The 6228-nt window shown below is 36.5% G+C and overlaps 1 pseudogene; it reads left to right on the top strand.

Moving 5' to 3' along the window:
- The first annotated feature begins 1153 nt into the window (after nt 1-1153).
- Nucleotides 1154-6228, top strand: part of LOC107747403 (lysine-specific demethylase 4A-like) — a 20982-nt pseudogene continuing 15907 nt past the window's right edge.

Raw genomic sequence — 6228 nt, 5'->3', positions numbered from 1 at the left:
GCTCAGTACTCACTACTCAATACTCATGAGTACTTTTAAATAGGCTACTCTTTTACTCTTACTCAAGTAGTTTTTTGGACAAGTACTTTTACTCTAACTCACACTACATTTTTGGAAGGTAATGGTACTTTTACTTGAGTATATTTTTTCAGTACTCTTTCCACCACTGCTAGTAATAAATAATGTATTACATTTTGGAAGTAACTTGCCCAACACTGTTGTATAACAGAGTGTGGGAGGAGGGAAGGTTACCAAAAAGTTGGAAAGAGGCAGTAATAAGAAAAGCCTGGCAAAGATCCAAGTAGTCCGGGAAATTACAGGCCAATTGCACTAACGTCACATATTCGTAAGTTAATGGAGCGCATGATAAATGAAAGACTTATGTATTTTCTGGAGAGTAAAGATATAATTGCTAGCTGTCAAAGCGGATTTAGAAAAGGAAGAAATACAATGGATCCGGTAATAAATTTGGAGGATGAGATAAGAAAAGCTCAAGTAAACAAAGAGACAGTGGGAACAGTGTTTTTGATGTGGAGAAGGCATACGACATGATGTGGAGGGAGGGACTTTTAATTAAATTGCATTTAATGGGAGTTGGAGGGAAAATGTTAAATTGGATCATGGATTTTTTAAATGGAAGGATACAGGTAAAGATAGGACAAGTATTATCAAATCAATATATTGTCTTCATGTTATAGGAAAACACCCGACAGGACTATGCAATGAATGTCAGGAGGAGGAATCAATTAAGCACATCTTTATATCATGTAATAAATATATACAAGAAAGGCAAGAGTTCAAAAATCAGCTACGGGAAATAGGCATAGTAGAGTATAATGTTAAAAATATAGTAACATACGGAAATAATGACCAAGGACGGAGATATTTGTTTAATTTTCTAAGGAGGACTGGACTGGAAGGACGAATTTAATTAAGATATAGTAAGTTAAAGTGAGACAGCAGATGGCAGTGATGCAACACTATGGATGCCAACTGCCGTAAAACTCCAATGAAGAAGAAGAAGGCAGACAGCAGGCAGGCAACTGTAAACGTGACAGTGATTTGATTGGTTATGGTGACTCTGGCGTGGGTGGACCTATGGGGTGGACCAATAATAGTAAACAAATCCCGTGCGCGCATGCGTGGTGCGTGAGTGCTGATGGAGGTTTGTCAGGAGAAGCATCTGCTGTTAGCTAAACATCTCTACTAAGGTTGAGGGCAGTTATTAGGGTTTTGTTCGACAGAGTCAGTAAGTATTTATATATTACCTCCTTCTTATTTTCTACATTTACGCAATTTCTATAATTTACGGTTTAAAATCATTGATAATAGTGTTAAAGTTGCTAGCTTCGAAGAGCTAACGGTTGCACTTTCACTACTGCAACCAACAGCTAGTTTCCTCACTTGCGCACGTTTTATATTATATTTATCATTTGTACTTATTGCGTTTTGTATACCATATCGTGCACTTTATATTGTTTGAATCTTTTAACTTATCTGATGTTTTTGTACGTGATAATGTTTACATTTGGCCTAACTCGTTAGCTTAGCCACACGACTTTTAAAGAGACGCAGGCTTTAGCCAATCAGCATCAAAGCTTCTGAATACGAGGCGGTGTGTGCGAATGGGCGTGGTGTGCATTGTGTACACGCTTTACAGGCTGCACTGGACGAAAATTAGGTTTTGTCTCACTGTCATAGCCATATAAGGCTTATTTGCCACATGTGGTTTGATGTTTTTCACACAGTTCTGTGAAATAAGTCTAAAACAGGGGAAGTTAATGAAACCTAGCAACCCAGCATGTAAATAATGTAATGCCTGTGGTTTAAATTAAGTCAGAGTGACTTGTCTGGCTGTTTATATAATATTGAGAATATTGCAAAGATTAAGTCATTTTTAACATTAAGAGACATGGAGTCTGTAATACATGCTTTTATCTCATCCAGATTAGATTATTGTAATGTATTGTACTTGGGTGTTTCACAGTCTCTGTTGTCTCGTCTTCAACTTGTTCAAAATGCTGCCGCTCGATTGTTAACTGGAACAAGGAAGAGGGAACATATTTCACCAGTGTTGATCTCTCTCCACCGGCTCCCAGTTAAATATCGTATCCATTTTCAAACATTATTGTTTGTTTATAAGGGTTTCCATGGACTGGCTCCATCATATATCTCCGATCTCCTTCTGTTCCACTGTAATGCCTCCAGGGAACTTTTGCTTATGGTCATAAGTAAGCGCAGTGGCATAACTGTAGTGTACTATCTGTCGCTGTGTTCTATGTTTACTTTTGTATTTTTGTTATATGCTTACATTTTGTACAGCACTTTGGCCAACAGCTGTTGTTTTTAAATGTGCTCTATAAATAAATATGACTGACTGTGAACTCACTTAAATAGTTATTTAGTCAAATCTTGCCAGGAAAATTTTTAGAATTTTTATCATGTTAATGTATAATGTGTGATATAACTTGTGTTTGTTTGTTTGCTGGTTTTTATTGTATTTGTTATACTTGTATTTTTTTTTATATTGTTTTTGCCATGAAAATAGCCTTTGATGCTGACATGGCATTAAATAAATATATATACTATACTTGTATAATATTGTTCTTAAGTCATCCCACATATTATATAGCAAGGGCTTTCAAACTGAGATCCTGCGCCCTCTAAGTTTTTAGGGGGTCCTTGGAAAAGTTAGATTTAATCTAAAATAATTAGATTAAAGATGTGAAAGATTATAAATAAATGTGTAAATAAAAATACAAGCAGTGCAATAGAAAAAGTAGAAAAAATAATTCTAAATATTTTAGGCATATTTAATATTTAAGTCACAGTATAAATTTGTTTTTTATGCAACTAACGATGTAGTTGCTTTTTAAATTTTAGGATACTTGTTCCTTGCTCTAGTAGATCCTCTGTGGCATCTAAAAGATTGAAAGCCCATGTTATATAGTGCATGAAACTTGATCATTTTTAATGTCCAATAATATTTGAAACATACTTTTTATATTTATGAAATTTAATTATTTGCTAATATAGTACGTTTTATATTAGCTGCACATTGAGATATTACAATCCAATCAATTTGTCATACAGGTGCTGAGGACTTGGCTGGCCAAAATGGCGTCCGACACGCCGGTTTCAAGGGGTATAATGACCTTTTACCCCACAATTGAAGAATTCAAGTACTTCAACCGCTACATTGCGTATATGGAGTCCCAAGGTGCACACAAGGCAGGCCTGGCCAAGGTGAGAGGAAAACGCTTCTCTTTACCCTGTAGCCTAAGCTTCTTCTGTTAAAAAAAAAAAGTGCATAAAATTATGTTGATTTTGCTTGACTGCAGATCGTCCCGCCCAAAAACTGGAAGCCTCGACGTTCATACGATGACATTGATGACTTGCTGATACCTGCACCGATTCAGCAGGTTGTGACTGGGCAGTCAGGGCTGTTCACCCAGTACAACATCCAAAAAAAAGCCATGACTGTGAAAGAGTTCCGTAAAACAGCCAACAGTGACAAGTAGGTCTTGTTAACCTTGTTACTCATTTTCCAGTGGAAATTGATTATAAACCTCATCTGCCCTCCCTGTAAGGTTTTGCAGTCCTCGGTATGATGATTTTGACGAGCTTGAAAGGAAATACTGGAAAAATTTAACCTTTAACCCTCCTATATATGGAGCTGATGTGAATGGGACCCTTTATGACCCAGTGAGTAAACACTCGTAGGCAATCTGAATGAGTTCTGTATGGTTTCACGTTTGGTTTGAGTACTCTGTGATGTGAATGGAGTCATTGTTTTCTTTTTCATGTCTTACACAGGATGTCAAAGAATGGAATGTAGGGCACTTGAATACCATCCTTGACACCGTGGAGCATGACAGTGGGATCACTATAGAAGGAGTGAACACACCCTACCTCTACTTTGGAATGTGGAAAACCACTTTTGCTTGGCACACTGAGGACATGGATCTCTATAGCATTAATTACTTACATTTTGGGGAACCAAAGTCTTGGTAAGTTTGCTTGTCAAAAATACAAAAATATTTTGTAGATGAAATGTGAACCCCGGGGCATAAAACGGGTTGCTGTAATTGTCTGTCTTTATGCCAAGTGCTAAATATGTCTGGAATGATCTCACAGGTACTGCGTGCCCCCCGAACATGGAAAACGACTAGAGCGGTTAGCCAAAGGTAAACAGCCTTTTGTGTCCTCAATTCTGTACAAGAAAATATTTTGCTCGATTTACATTTGCTCATATATTGCTTCCTATTGTCTTCCTAAGGCTTTTTCCCTGGAAGTTCACAAAACTGTGAAGCATTCCTTAGGCACAAGATGACTCTTATTTCACCCTCAATTCTAAAGAAGTATGGCATTCCTTTTGAAAAGGTATGTTGTTGTGAGTGCATTTCGCCCCACTGATGACTTGATTTTTGTCATTAGTAGATCGTATTAGGCCTGTTTCACACTAGACGTGTAAGCAGACACAGTGAAAACACAGCATGTTATATGCATATTATGTGTGGGACAGTGGGAGGGGAACACGGTCGCATCACAGCAGAGTATGCTGCCTAACATAAATCAAAGCATGTGGCATACAGTTGTCAGAAGAGAACACCTAAAAAAGGTGGCACAATGGACAATACTTATCTGTATTTGCTGAACATAAGTCGAGGTTCATCTGCGCTCACAAACGCTGCCGGTATGAAAGCACAACAGGCTGGTGCTGCTTCCATTCTGCTTATGCATCCAGTATTAAGCTGGCCTTAGGCTTCCTGTTTCCTCAATGTACATTTGTTTGTATTTGTAAATCAATTTGAGAAGGTTTTGTGATATAGTTGTCCATTCATGCTTTGCAGATCACTCAGGAGGCTGGAGAGTTCATGGTAACATTTCCATATGGCTATCATGCAGGGTTTAACCATGGTTTCAACTGTGCTGAATCTACCAACTTTGCTACAAGACGATGGATTGACTATGGAAAGCAAGCTATACTGGTAAAAATGAATAAATAAATAACCATTCACAAGTTTAGGGTTGGGTAAATCACAGGAGTACATAAAGTTTGAAAATTCATTAAAATAGAAAAGAAAATGGTAATTTCTCACAATATTACTGTTTTTGTGGCAAGTTCAAAAAACAACAGCGCATCAATCTTGGTATTTTTTCCCCCTCAGTGTTCTTGTAGAAAAGACATGGTGAAGATCTCCATGGATGTGTTTGTAAGGAAATTTCAGCCTGAACGGTACGAGCTGTGGTTGGCAGGGAAGGACAATGCTCCCATTGACCACTCCAAGCCTACGCCCGAAGCAGCTGAGTTTTTAGGTGGAGAGGCTGAGAAAAGTGGTGCTCAGGAAGTCTGCTTTGAGAACCAAAGTAGTGAAGGACAAAAAAAGAGGTGATAAACACTCACTAAACTCTCATTTGCACGTACTGATATGTGAAAAGAAATCATGTTATATCAGTTTTAAATGTTGCTTTTTCCAATTAAATTAGCTTGGCTAAACAAAGGATAGGAACCAAAAGACACAGAGTGTGTCTGGATTTACCAGAGGAAGTTCTTCCAAGCTTGAAACACTCCAAAGAGAAAGGAAAAATTTAAATCGCATCATATGACCCCTTTAATCATTGCAGTGATGCACATCACCTAACAGTAACTCTGGATAAAATATATTTGTCACTACACTAAATGTTGTAGTTGAAACCACAACCATTACAGATTTCATAATACTCAAATTAACAAAAAAAATAATGGCTAACTTCAGTTGATAACTATTACATATAAATTCAAATTTACCCATTAACAAGACAACTTTAAGTGATACTATATATATATATATATATATATATATATATGTATATATGTATTGGTGCTGGTCAGCGATTAATCGCATCCAAAATAAAAGATTTTGTGAACATAATATATGTTTGTGTACTGTGTATGTTTATAGAGACCATTTAAAGGCTCAGGAAACCTTTGCAGGTGTTTTGAGGTAATTAGCTGATTAGGGTGTGACACCATGACTTTTCAATATTGAACTTTTTCTCTATATTCTGAGACACTGAATTTTGGGTTTTCATTATCTGTATTTTTTTAGATGTACCTGTATGAAGACACACACATACAGTATATATTTAGAAAATGTTTACATGTATTTATATATTTATATTCATATAATTTATTTTATATATAAATATATTTAATATATAAACAACATATTTTTCTTAAATATA

The sequence above is a fragment of the Sinocyclocheilus rhinocerous genome, unplaced genomic scaffold (genome assembly GCF_001515625.1).
Source record: "Sinocyclocheilus rhinocerous isolate Xijiao unplaced genomic scaffold, SAMN03320098_v1.1 scaffold4971, whole genome shotgun sequence".
In the NCBI taxonomy this organism is placed as follows: Eukaryota; Metazoa; Chordata; class Actinopteri; order Cypriniformes; family Cyprinidae; genus Sinocyclocheilus; species Sinocyclocheilus rhinocerous.
Note: the sequence above shows the minus strand (reverse complement) of the source record. Positions and strands in the feature narration are given on the sequence as shown.